Source organism: Sorex araneus, chromosome 6 (assembly GCF_027595985.1).
Source record: "Sorex araneus isolate mSorAra2 chromosome 6, mSorAra2.pri, whole genome shotgun sequence".
In the NCBI taxonomy this organism is placed as follows: domain Eukaryota; kingdom Metazoa; phylum Chordata; class Mammalia; order Eulipotyphla; family Soricidae; genus Sorex; species Sorex araneus.
Window position 1 is genome coordinate 120,605,351 of NC_073307.1, and position 14,866 is coordinate 120,620,216.

Below are 14,866 nucleotides of genomic sequence, written 5' to 3' on the forward strand. Positions count from 1 at the left end.
CAACTTCTTTCATATTATCCAGATTTATCTTCTGGTTATTATATATGAGAAATGCAAACATGTCCTGAAAACACTCAAAGATAATGAACACAAAGATTTTTCATGGTATATATATATCATGAAAATAAATGATTCAGTTATAATATTCAGCATTAAAAGTGAGAATGCAATATCTGAAAAGCAGTGATAAAATTTCTAAAAACTGTGTCTACATTTTGATTGAGTTAGGCCACATGAATATTTCCTGACATCTCCAAGGTCTCCTGAGGAGGGCTGCCTTGGTGTCCGTCCTCCTCAGAAACATCCTGCAAAGCTCTCTGCAGAACTACTTTGAGGCTCCTTCTTTGTTGTCCTCTCTGCTGCCTATAAGAGCCAACAAAAAAGTAAATGATGGGATTGGCACAGCTGTTGACACAGGTTAATACCTTTGTCACTACAAATTGTTTCAATAGGTTCGTACTAGAAACATTTGACCATAGTAATAGAAAATGATGGATTCCTCAGGGCAGGCCACAGAAGAGGAAGACCAGCACTGTGAGCCCAATAGTCACATAGAGTCTGTTCAGCTTCTCTTTCCGGAGGCCACACAGCAGTCTGGTCAGCAGCAACAGACTGGACCCAGACAGAAGCACAAAGGAGAAAATCAGCCATGTGGCAATGCTGAAATCAATTAGCCTACGCAAATACCTATTAAATTTTCCAAAGAGAGCGCCACTGAACTCCAATCTCAGGATGGTCAGGAGCAGGGACAGGGCCCAGATCAGGGCACACACGACAGATGACATGTGTTTTGGGCGGTGGCAACGATACCAGATGGGCTTTAGGACAGACAGGCAGCGCTCAGTGCTAATGGCAGTGAGAATGCTCATGCTTGCAACATAGGGAAAGACAAATATTAAAAATAAATATTGGGGAAAGGAGATGGTATCTCTGACCAAACTCATTATGGAGAATACCATGTGGGTGGATAGACAGAAAAAATCAGCTCCTGCCAAGTTGAGGATGTAGACGGAGAAAGCATTCCTCTGCATGCGGAAAGCCAGGAGCCAGAGCACTACAGCATTTCCTGCCAGCCCCACCAGGGAAGTGATGAATTCCAGAATGTCTGAGATCAGCACAGCCCTTTCAAGTGCTCTGTCAAAGTTCTCCCAGTCACTTGCATTCTGCAGTGTGCTTTCAGTCACCCAAGCTGTGACAGTTACATCCATGCTCAGATACTCTCTGCTGGTGTTCCTGGAAACACAAACAAGAAAGAATTTTCAGTATGATCATGGATTCTCATGGCTATACAGGTGTCTAAGACCAGAGAGAAGCAACTTAGACAAAGTTTAAGCAGGCCACACAACTTTGACATCCTATATTTGGACTCTGCATGATCTTTCTGATTAAAGCCTGGGATTTCTCTACTGAATCACAACTTTTCACAAACATGAAATGTTCTAATGTCCTGATTTTCCCTCTAGTTTCCTAGGCTTTGTCCCTACACACAGTGTCTGTAGGGGTGTTTTCTGGGTAGGACGTAAGGGCAGCATCGGGACTCTGTAGCCACCTTCTTCTGCTCTGGGTCTTTTGTTCTTCAGAGGCATGAACTCTGTGACATCTCAGTGACTAAGAATGACCCACTTACAGAAAACAAGACCCCAGGAGTTGAAGGAATATGACCCTGAAGTAGAAGGTCTGTTAAGGCCCACATGTCAGCTCTCTGAAAACAGCGAGCTCTTACTCATGTTCATTTGTGTGTGTCCCAATGCCTAAAATTTGTCAGGTCACAATGGGTCCTTAGGATATAGATAAGAAATTAGTTATGGATGGTTGGAACTAACCACAAGTTTGTGTGGAGTTGTGGATAAGTAAGACAGAGAAGAGACTGCTATGAAAATAATAGCTGGGAATGAACATGCTGGACAAGATTGGCAGGATTGGATGATTAAAGTAGATAAGGGATATTCTTGATAGTCTTTCAGTATCAATATTGAAAACCACAGTGCCAAAAATGAGAGAGAGAGAGAGAGAGAGAGAGAAGAAAAGTGTCTGCCATAGTAGTAGGTGGTGTGAGAGTAGTGGGAAGGAAAGTGGGACCATTGGTGGTGGGAAAACTACACTGGTGAAGGAATGGGAGAGTATTCATTAAACATGCACAATAACTAGTTTTGTTTTCTGTGAGTTTAATAGATACAAGAATCTAGCAGGCACCTGCTAATAATAAAGGATATTATTTGCCATGATAAACAAAAACTCAATGAAATTAATAAATGAAATTAATATTTTAGTATGGAAAATACATGCACGTAATGGAGAGGAGGTAGTGTTGCTGAATGAGAGATGTCATTATTTATTTAATGTGTTGCATACAAAAATATATCATCATCATCATCATCATCATCATCCAGTTGATCATCAAATTTCTTGAGTGGTCTCAGTAACCTATCCTTGAGATTTTAGAAGCCTCTCTCTACTCGTCCTTCCCAATGATGCTGCATTGGTGACTCTTTCAGGATCAGCGGAATGAACCCCAGCATTGTTACTGGTTTTGGCACATGAATACACCATTGGGAGTTTGCGAGGCTCTCTCATGTGGGCAGGAAACACTCAGTAGCTTGCCAGTTTCTCCCGGAGGGAGAAGTAGGCTATAAGATATTGCGTAGCCACTTTGCAGTTGCGCACTTCTGGGAGCTTGCTTTTAAGTCTCTTGATGTTGGCTGTTGATCGGATTCCACGGTGCTGGGGGCAGTCCCTGGGTTCCAGTAGCTAGGCGGTCAAGAAAATATAGAAGAGAGATAATATTTGTAGTTTTTAAGTATGCATTTCTATAGAGGATTCTTTGGAAAATAGGGTAGAATATTGATTATTTGTTTTATTTTATGTTTGTGGCACACCTGCTGATTTTCAGGGGTGACTCTTGGCTATGTATAAAGAAATTACTCCTGGACATTTTGGGGGAACATATGGGATGCTGGGGATGGAAGCTAAGCTGGATGCATGCAAAGAAAATGCCCTACTGCTGTACTATCACTGGGCCCCATTGAGCTTGGTTATGGGTCAGGTGGAGTGACTTGTGTGATTTAAACACAAATGTTCATTTGAACTTAAACTTGGGAGTATCTGGCAAACCGAGGTGAAGAAGAGCTGCTTGTTTAGTGCTATTCAAGACAAAACTTCTGTCTGGGTCTTCTTAAGAAAAAATTGAGTTAACAGAACAAAACTGGTGACTAAGAGGCTGAGACGAGGGCTGAGTAAAAGGGCCTTTTTTTGGTCATGGGATGACACTGAGATACACAGGTGGATGTGGTGAGTGAGTGACCTATGTAAAGTCATAAAATTAGCCCTTGAACTTCATATATACGTAATTTAAACTATTCAAAACGAATGTAAAGAGAATAAAAATGTTTAAATAAATACTATCATTTCCATACAGAGCAAAGAAAATGGAAGCACTCAGGATTTGAGTGGTTGGTACCTGATGTGAATATCCAGGTCTGAGTCAGTTGCTTTTCCTTTACCAACTCTATAGATTCACTTGTAGAATGGAATGGCTCCTTCTTAAAGAGAAGGGAGAGAAAGATGCCAGTAACTGTTCTACAGATCCCAGGAGGAGTATATTGATTTGATATTTTTTGTATTGCCTGGATTATACAATTTCAAATGTTAAATATATTTTGTAAGACATAAGGAGAAACTATTTAACATTTAAAGTAATTATTTTTTTAGGTAATTTGTAAGTTTATTTTTTATTTTTATTTATTATTATTTTTTTAATTAATGAATCACTGTGAGGGTACAGATACAGATTTACATATTCTCGTGCTTGTGGTTCAGTCATACACAGCTTGAGTACCCATCCCTTCACCAGTGCCTGTTGTCCACTGATGACCCATTCATCCCTCCTATGCCCCCTCCATCCCCCTCCCACCCCGTCTCTGTGGCAGGGCATTCCCTTTTGTTCTCTCTCTCCTTTTGGGTGTTGTGGTTAGCAATGGAGGTATTGGATTCATGTTTGGTCTATAGTCTGCTTTGAGCACACCTCTCCCATCCCAAGCGGGTCCTCCCACCACATTTTACTTGGTGTTCCTTCTCTATCTGAACTGCCTTTTCCTCCAGCATATGAGACCAGCTTTCCAAGCCATGGAGCAAATCTGGTACTTATTTCTGCTATTCTTGGGTGTTGGTCTCCCATTCTGTTTTTTTTATATTCTGCAGATGAGTGCAATTCTTCTATGTCTGTCTCTCTCTTTCTAGCTCATTTCACTTAGCATGATATTTTCCATGTTGATCAACTTATATGCAAAGTTTGCGACTTTGTCTTTTCTGACAGCTGCATAGTATTCCATTGTGTACCAAAGTTTCTCTAACCAGTCACCTGTTCTCAGGCATTCATTTTTTTCCCCAGATTTTGGCTACTGTAAACAGTGCTAAGATGAACATTCAAGTGCAGATGTCATTTAAAGTAATTCTTAAAAACATTTTCTTGTTTCATAATAATGTTACTCTTGGTTTTCATGGATGAAACATTCCAGCACCACATGTGCTCTGTGGTTTCACTTCCCTCCATCACCATGCCAGTGTCCCAACCCCCTTCACTCTTTCCTCCTTATCTCCTCAGCATAATAGTTTTTTTGTACTGAAGTCCAGTTTTCAGTTTCTGTTGGTCTTGGGCATTTGTTATTCCCTGACATTATTTCTTTATATGAGACAGATTATTCTAAACATGCCTGTCTCCTAAATTCACTTACAATAAGATCCATCCACATAGCAAGCAGTGAATGGAATGTTATACAGAGCCGCCCAAGAATGATGCTTAAAGGCACATGTCCCTTGTGCTTAGGAAAAGACAACCATTGTTCTACAAAGCAGAGGACTCAAATTGTAGGAGGATATTCTTCTGCCCTACCCCTGCAGTGAAAGAAAGGCTCTTTCCTTGAGATAATGAATAAACCAAATCAAATATTTCTTGGTTCCTAGAGTCTTGGTGAACAGACGAGAGGACATAAAGTACAAACATATTTTCACTCATCAAGGCACATATCCTATTCATTCATGTCACTGAATGCAAATGTCAATTGTGACAAGTGCTTGTCTTTTTTGCCTTTTGACAAAAACACTTAGAAACTGGAACCTTCATCACATTTGTTGTGGCTTATAATACTGCTCATTATTATAATCTCCTCATATAAAACTATTATCTTGACTATTTAATTTAATAGCCTTACTAACACAGAAGAAGATAAATTTAAGGGAATAAATGACTTGGGAATCTGAGTAGGTCAACATAAGCCCTGATCCAGGAGCCAGGCCTAAGGAATTCTAGGTTTTCTGCCACATCATTTATAATGAGAGGAGTTTCCATCAAATGTCTCTGAATGGGGTTGTATCTGAGACGGAATAAGGGTTTCAGATTCTCCTCAGAAATATTATTGGAGGTGTGGGAACAGGGCTGTCTGATTCTGGCTGGTACCAAGTAATTGGGCCCTGTCATCATTGGGCACCTACTTTGAGGAGGGCAGAAGTAAGGCACCGACTCCTTGTGTTCTGCCTTTCTTTTCTTCCCCTGGCTGGTGGCTACATGTCATAGAAGACTACACAGTGTTAATGAAATTCTTTAACTCTTTAATTTATGTTTTAAATGCGGAATACCTGAAAATGGGAGAGGCATGGGTTCTCAAGACTTAGATCAGTTTTAGTTGTAGTTCATTTAAACCACACTTGTTATTCTTTCTTTAAAAATCAAAATCATGAACACAAAATAACTATAAATATTTGCTTACCCTATATTAAAAAAAGTCAATTGCAATGGCAATGATTTGTCATAATAGTAATAAATGAGAAATGAAAAATAATTAAAAAGAAATTATACAGATTAATATATGACAACCAAAAGCGTAGACCAAATAATTTTATGGAATGTGGTGAATAAGGGATCCGTCACTCAGCAAAAGTCTCAGAAACTACCATCTGACAAGCATACTACAGAAGATAGAATCTTCTGCCTTTTTCACCAAGTCCTATTTACATATTCTCCATAGATTATGCATCCAGGAAAAAATATCTCTGCCACAGATGGATTTCTATTTCCTATGGCTCTGCTACACCCAGAAATATAAGACGTGAAAAAATTATGAAGACAACAATTTGAAGTACTTTCTGCCTGCCAGGCTGTGAGTTGTAGTGACACAGGTCGGAAGCTAGCAATGCAAACACCCTAACTGTGCTGACCCATGAACTCTGTCTTTTCTTACTGTACTTATGTGGCTTTCAGTTTGAAGTTCATGTTTGTGGCTTTGGAAAAAACACAGCAATGGCTTGGAAGTAAGCTTGATAAACTTACCTGCTTTTTGTTTTTCCTTTAAGTAGAAAGCTGACACCTGTTGACTGGAAGAGTCTATAGAGATTCACCTTCCTTTTTGAACCCTTCTCTGCCTCACAGAAGACCTCTTAGACAGAGTGGGAGTTGGTGAGAAAGCTGGCTTATCAAGTTTATCAGGAGCTCCTGTGAGTTCCTGTTCAGAGACTTGCTGTCAAATTAGTGCACAATGTCTTTGGTGTCATGACCTCAGTGGGGATGTGTCTTAATACTAGAGCTGATAAAACCTCTATTTCAGTCTGTGCATCTCCACCCCCATATGGTACACTTCCTTGCAAGTGTGGATTCTCTCACTGATAGCCGTGTGCCTGGGAAGCAGTAGAAAGCAATGCGAGTTGGCCCTGTGAAGATTTATAGTTAGGAATAAAACGCACTTTCCTCACCTGAGACACATTCTCTATCTGGCTCTTTTAAATTTTGTGTTATCATGGCAATAAGTCATGTAGTCTCTATTTTTTAAGAAATAATTTATAGCAATATATCAGTTTATATATAATCTCCTGATTCCTTTTTCAGAGGTCCAGTTTGGTTCACTTTTGCATCTAAATTCTTTTGCTATGATTACTGATTTGAAAAACATGTATATTTCTTTTTATTTGTCAACTGAACCAGGGAATCAAGTTTCTTCACATGGAAGATTTTAGGGTATGGCAGGAAATTTAGAAATTTTCAAGTTGGAAATTAAATTTTTTGTAAATTATATGTCAATAATTTCAAGTAAAATCGAATAATATGCAAAATAAACCATGTATGGACAACTAGAAATAATGCAAAAACACAGTTTGCAATGACTTAAATGCAAATTAAAATTACTCAGAATTGTATTCCCCCCTCCCCGAAGAATAAGATGGAAAAACATTTCTTCCTTAGCTGTTGTGATAGTGTAGAATGAGACATACTTACACATTTTTGATGAATGTGAATTTTGACAGAAGTGCCAAAGTAGGGTCATTAAAAATATGTATAAAGACATATAAATGTCATACATTTTCCTCCCTTAGTTTCTTCTGTAATATTTGGTTTACAGTGATGTTTGTGCATGTGGCAAAGGCATAATACAGATGGATTATTTTACACATGTAGAATTATTTATAGTTTTATCACCAAAAATCAAAGACTCCAACACACTGAATAAATTGCAATCTCTACTAATAACTGGGTCTGTGTCTGTATAAAATATAGCAATACATCTGATTTTGAATGACTACTAAGTTAATACTATACTTTGTTCAAAGTATGTGACTCATATACATAAGTTGATCATCAAATGATCTAAAAATCTCATAAAACTCAATATCAAATACATCCAGTTGAATCTCAAAATAGAAGAGCTGAACTGACGTCTTCAAAGTTCACTGATGATTTTCAAGGAATCAGAAAACAGCACTGTTAGCACTGTTTGTTTGTTTTTGTAATGAACAGCTAAAGTTGTGTGGCCGACGTAGTTCTGAGAGCAAGAAGAAGAAAGAAGATGCATCATAATCTTAGACTTGGGCTGTAGTACGAAAGTAGCACGTACAACATAAGGGTATTGGAACAAAACCCACGATCAGACCAAAGGGTTAAAACTAAGCCTAACAGAAATAAACATATGTATATGTGAGTGACTAATTTTTATTATTTTATTATATCTCATTAGACATTATGGTACCATGATGTGCACAGTTATTCTTATCAGTTTAGGCATGCAGTGCTTCAATGCAGTCCCACCAGCAGTGACTTTCCTCTACTGATGCTCCCAGGTTTTCTCCAAACTCCCAGTCTGTGTTTTTGACAGGCACATTTCTAAATTTGATTGTTGGAGTTTCGATTTCATACTTACAGTATTGTTGGCTCTGAAGTACAGATGAATACACATATCCCATGTCAACACTATGAATGTCTCAAACCCCTGAATCTTACTGCTGTTTCTTTCCATTCCTCTAGATTTATTCCCTTCATTTTTTTCCTTTCTTGTCCTTATCATTTCTACATCCAGTGGTCAAGGGTAGTGTGAGTATCCCTACTGTGAGACCAGATATTTACCTCCTTCTGTTATTCTTTTATGGACCACAGATAAGTGATATCATCTGGTATTTTTCCTCCTGGAGACTCACTTCCTTTACATGGTATGCTCCAGTTCTATCCAAGTTGTGGCAAAATGCATGGTTTCTTCATTCCTTGCAGCTTCAGTGTATAAGTTCTGTATATAATCTATCATACTTTCATTATTAATTCATCTATTCTTGGACATCTAGGTTGATTTCACATCCCAGTGTAATATCACCTCTGCCCATGGCACTTCACTGAGAAATGTCCATACTGTTCTCCTTAGGGTTGAACTATTTGAACCAGCCATGGAGGAGGGTTCATTTTTCAATGAGTCCCCAAACACTGTTTATCTCCTTTAAAGAAGTGCCTGTTCATTTTCTATCCAGATTTTTGGATAGGGCTTTTGGATTATTTTCTGTTGTTAATCTGTGTGCTTTATATATCTAAAATAGAAAACCTATATTTGATGTTGTTGAGTGCATTTTTTTTCTATTCATTTAATGTCTATTAGTTTTATTTTTATTTTATTTTTTTTAATTTTTTTTTTTTGCTTTTTGGGTCACACCTGGCGATGCACAGGGGTTACTCCTGGCTCTGCACTCAGGAATTACCCCTGGCCGTGCTCAGGGGACCATATGGGATGCTGGGATTTGAACCCGGGTCGGCCGCGTGCAAGGCAAACGCCCTACCCGCTGTGCTATCTCTCCAGCCCCAATGTCTATTAGTTTTAGCTCATGTTTCCTTAGCTTATAGACATCTTTGAGTATGATGAGGTCCCATAGGTTTATTTCTGTTTCTGTTGTCTTGAGTACTTAATTCATAAGAAATGCTGTTTGGTGCAAGAGAGCAAAATATGGAAAACAGGAAGTCCAGAGCACTGATACCATATAGTAGATGTAACAAACAGATCTAGAACCTCCCTTCTAGAAAACACATTAGAAATTATTCTTAGAGTTCCATAGGCAACTTCTTTCATATTAACCAGATTTCCCTTCTGGTTGCTTATCTGTGAGAAATACAAACATGTCCTAAAACACTGGAAGATGTATTTAATAGTAAATTTATTCTGCGTGAACACTAGGCAAAAAAAGCTTTTCTCCCTATATATATAGACTATGAAAATAAATAGTGAGTCACTTATATGATGAAATACAATTTAGTTTTAAAGAGTGAGAAATGCCAGATATCTGAAATGCAATGACAAAATATGAAAAAATGACTACGTTGTGATTAAGTTAGGACACATGAGTATTTCCTGACATCTCCAGTCTCCTGAGGAGGGCTGCCTTGACTTCCATTCTCTTAAGGAACATCCTGCAGATCCCTCTGAAGAATTAATTGAAGCTCTGTTTTTGCTTCTGCTTGTAACAACCAACAAAGAAGTAAATGATGGGATTGGTACAATTGTTGACACAGGTTAATATCTCTTAACTAGAAAAGATTTTAAAGTGTACACAGTATAACTAATTGGCATTAAGCCTAAGAGGATGCTTCAAGGAAGTCCACAGAGGAAGAAGGCCAGCATAGTGAGTCTGATGGTCACACATAGACTGGTTAGCTTCTTCTTCCCAGAGCCACACAGCAATTTGATCATTAGAACCAAGCTGGATCCAAGAGAAGCCCAAAGGAGAAAATCAGCCATGTGGCAATGGTTAAATCAATTAACTTCCACAAATGTATATCAGGTTCTCCAAACAAGAGCCGCTGAATTCAAATCAAAGAATGCTCAGGAGCAGGGGCAGAGCCCAGATCAGGGCACATATGACAGATAACATGTGTTCTGGGTGGTTGCAACCATACCAGATGGGCTTTGGAACAGATAGGCAGTGCTCCGTGCTAATGGCAGTGAGAATGCTCAGGCCTACAACATAAGGAAAGATACACATTATTAAAAAAAAACTTCATAAATGAAGATCGGGTGTAATTTGATATCTCTGACAAAACTCATTATGGTGGATACCATGTGGATGGATAGACAGACAAAATCAGCTCCTGCCAAGTTGAGGATGTAGACGGAGAAAACATTCCTCTGCATGTGGAAAGCCAGGAGCCAGAGCACCACAGCATTTCCTGCCAGCCCCACCAGGGAAATGATGATTTTCAGAAGGTTTGAGATCAAGCGAGTCATATCCATGTCAAGTACTCTTACATAGCCCTCCCAGTAACTTGCATTCTTCCGGTGTGCTTTCAGTCACCCACCCAGGCTGTGACAGTTATATCCATACTCATATACTCTCTGCTGATATTTCTGGAAACACAAATGAGAAAGAATTTTCAGTATGATCATGGATTCTCATAGCCATACAGGTACGTGAGAACAGAGAGAAGCAACTTAGTTTATGCCAGCCACACAGCTTTGGCATCCTATATTTGGACTCTCCCTGATTTTTATGATTAAGGCTTGGGATTTCTCTACTGAATCACAACTTTTAACAAACATGAAATCTTCTAAGTTTCTGATTTTACTACTAGTTTCCTAGGCCATGTCCCATTGTACACTGTCTGAGGGGAGTTTTCCTGGCAGGATGTCAGAGCAGCAGTGGGACACTGAGGCCAGTCTTCTTCTGCTCTGGGCCTTCTATTCTACAGAGGCACAAAGTATGTGACACCTCAGTGACTGAGAATTACCCACTCACAGAAAAGAGAATGCCAAGATTTGAAGAATATTACCCTGAAGTGCATGGTCAGTTTTGTCAGCTCTCTGAAAATAGTGAGCTCTTACTCATGTTCATTAGTGTATCCCAATGCCTAACATTTGTCAGGGTCACAATGTATGAGAAATGTACTATAGCACTGTAGCACTGTCATCCCATTGTTCATCAATTTGCTTGAGCGGGCACCAGTAACGTCTCCATTGTAAGACTTGTTGTTGCTGTTTTTGGCATATCGAACATGCCATGGGGAGCTTGTCAGACTCTGCTGTGTAGGAGGGATTCTCTTGGTAGCTTGCCGGGCTCTCCAGAAGGAATGGAGGAATCGAACCTTGGTTGGCTGTATGCAAGGCAAATGGCCTACATGCTGCACTATAGCTCCAGTCCAATTGTTTAGATAAAAAATTTAAAGATCTGTACAAATTTCTGTGATGATGGTGACAGTGCTACAGTGCTACAGATAATAATGTTACTGTTAGATTTCATGGATAAAACATTCTAGTACCACACATGTGCTGTGGTCTGACTTTTCTCCATCATTGTCCCAGTTTTTCTTCCATTTTTTTCTTTCCTTATCTTCTCAGCATCATAGGTTTTTCACTGATGTCCAATTCTCAGCATCTGTAAGTCTTGGACATTTGTTATTCCCTGACACTACTTCTTTATAAGATATGATTAGTCTTTCTACTTCGAACTTCACTTAAAAAATCAACCCACATAGCAAGAAATGAATTGGATGGTTTTTGAAGCCTCTGAAGAACAATGCTCAAAGGCACAAATCCCTTGCTACTAGGAAAAGACAACCATTGATCTCAAAGGAGAAGACTTAAGTAGTAGGAGAACATCTTCCATCACTCAAGTCCCACAATAAAAGGAGGACTTGTTTTCTTTTTCTTTTTTATTGAATCACCGTGAGATATAGTTACAAAACTTTCATGTTTGAGTATCAGTCATGCAATGATCGGACACCCATCCCCTATCCATCCACCAGTGCACATTTTTTTTTTAAGAGTGAGAAGTGTTTTCCAATATTCTTGTTTGTCCTAGACAATATAAGTCTACCTAGGACGAAGAAGAGATGTGGTGGGGAGACAGAAGTTGGAGAGTGAAAATGCACAATACTGAGAAGATGGGACTTGGGATTGGGGGTGGGGAGGATAGTACAGCAGCAGGGCACTCTCCTTGCACTCAGCTCACCAGATTCAACCCCCAGCATGATATATTATCCTCTGACCCCACAAGGAATGATCCCCGAGTGGAGAGCCAGGAGTAAGTTCTGAGAACTACTGGGTGTGTCTCCCAAACAAAAACAAAACAGGAAAAAATATTTGTGGGATTTAAACTACTTAAGTAGCTAACATATAGATATTGTCAATGAGCACTTGAATTATAGGTCTAAGCTCCATAATAAAGTCCAAAGTAGAAATGTAGATTGAGAAGTCACAGGTGACCAGTGCATATTTTCTACCACCAATGAGGACGACTTATTTTTCTAGAGATTATAAATAAGCCATCAGCTCTCTCTTGGGTTTTGCACTCTTGGTGGTCACAATGAGAAGAGGTAAATTACAAACATATTTCCATTCATCAGGGCACATTTCTATTCACTCATGGCACTGAACACAAATGTCAGTTGCGATTAGTGCTTCTCTTTTTGAGGTTCATATATGTGTCTTATGACAAGAACACAGCAGTGACTTTGGAAATACGTTTGATAAACTTACCTGCTTTGCATTCTTCCTTTTGGTGGCAAGCTGACTCCTGTTGACTAGAAAAGTCTGTAAAGATTCACCTTTGTTTGGAACCTTTCTCTGCCCCACAAATGACACCTCAGAAAGAGTGGAAGTTGGGGAGAAGGAGGCTTATCAAATTTCCCAGGTACTTCTGTGAATTGCTGTTCAGAGACCTGCAGTCAAATGTGAGCACACGCACTGTTTACAATAGCCACAATATGGAAAAAAACCAGAGTGCCCAAAAACAGATGAATGGTTAAAGAAACTCTGGTATATCTACACAATGGAATACTGTGTAGCTGTCAGAAAACATTAAGTCATGAATTTTGCATATAAGTGGATCAACATGGAAAGTATCATGCTGAGTGAAATGAGTCAGAAAGAAAAAGACAGACATAGAAAGATTGCACTCATATGTGGAATGTAAAGTATCTGAGAGGTACAAGCTTACAATGATGCAATTTCTGGCAGATATTTCTCTGGACTTAGTTACCAAAATACTGAAATACATAAATCCAAAACCATGTGGCCACTCGACCTCATATCTCTTCATTCTCAGCAATGGAAAACAAATTATCAAATGCTTCCTTTTCAGCAGGTCGACTTTAGGGGGGAGAAACTCCAAACAATAATAGTGAGCTTTTTGTTGAAATATTGAATGTAATCAAAGTAAAGTGAAAGTAAAGTGAAATTTACCAGTTACACAGGCGGGGTGGGAGGCTGGGGAGGTGGGGGGGAGGGGGGAGGTATACTGTGATTCTTGGTGATGGAATATGTGCACTGGTGAAGGGATGGGTGTTCGAGCATTGTATAACTGAGACTTAAACCTGAAAGCTTTGTAACTTTCCACATGGTGATTCAATAAAAGAATAAATTAATAAAAAAAACAAATGTGAGCACAATGTCTTTGTTGTCATGATCACTCTGGGGATGTGTCAGTAGATCTAACCCCTATCTCAGCTGTATTTCTCCACTGAAGTACCCATCCCTGTTAGTGGTTCTTGTGGATTCTGTCACTGACAGCTCTGTGCCTGGGAAGCACATGGACCAAAGTGAGTTGAGTGTGTGAGGATTTTTAATTAGATATAAAGTGCAGAGAGTCTCTTGCCCGCACACCTGGCTGTCTTCTCCGGGGCCCTTCGGAGGGGATGGGCTCCATCTTCCATCCCCATCTCTAGCAGAGCTCCCGGCAGCCAAAGACCACCGGAACCTAGCCAAGCAATGCTCAAGACCCCTCTCCACACGTTCGGACAGGCCTCAGGCATGAAGGTACCAGCAGAGGAACCCAGGTGTGTGTAATCCCATCAACGGTCAACATCCAGAGACTTAAAAGCAAGCTCCCAGAAGTGGTCTCGCGATATCTTACAACCTACTTCTCCCTCTGGGAGAAACTAGCAAGCTACTGAGAGTTTCCTGCCCACACAGGACAGCCTAGCAAGCTTCTCATGGTGTATTCATATGCTAAAGCCAGTAACAGGTGGATCTCATTCCCCTGACCCTGAAAGAGGCTCCAATTCGGCATCATTGGGAAGGCATAGTGGAGAGAGGCTTCTAAAATCTCAGGGTTAGGACGAATGGAGAGGTTACTGAGCCCGCTTGAGAAATCGACTATGAACGGGATTTCGTGATTGATTGTGATTGTAATAAAGTGCTCGTTTTTTATCTGAGACTCAAACTCTATCTGGCTCATTTAAATTTTGTGTTATTATGGCAATAAATAGGTGTTTCTATTTTCCTTACAATTGGCTACAGAATTATATCAACTCATATAAAATGTACTGATCTCATTTCCAGGAGCAACAGTTTGGTTCATCTTTGCATCTAAATTCGGTTATATTTCTTTTTGCTTGTCAGTTTGAACCTGAACCATTTTTATACACACATGCAATTTTAGGATAAGGCAGGAAATTTAGAGTTTTTAAGATTTGTAATTAAACTTAGTTGTTAGTAGTATGCTATTATTCTCACGAAAAATTGAATAATATGCAAAAAACCAAGCATGAACTATTAAAAGCAGTGCAAAGTCATCATTTTCAATGACCCAAATGTTAATTTAAATTATTCACAATTATTTTTTTTTCAGAAGAATAAAA

General features: G+C 39.3%; 1 pseudogene; it reads right to left on the reverse strand.

Moving 5' to 3' along the window:
* Positions 1–224: 224 nt before the first annotated feature.
* Positions 225–1,208, reverse strand: LOC101548918 (mas-related G-protein coupled receptor member X1-like; annotated as a pseudogene).
* Between the last annotated feature and the right edge of the window lie 13,658 nt (positions 1,209–14,866).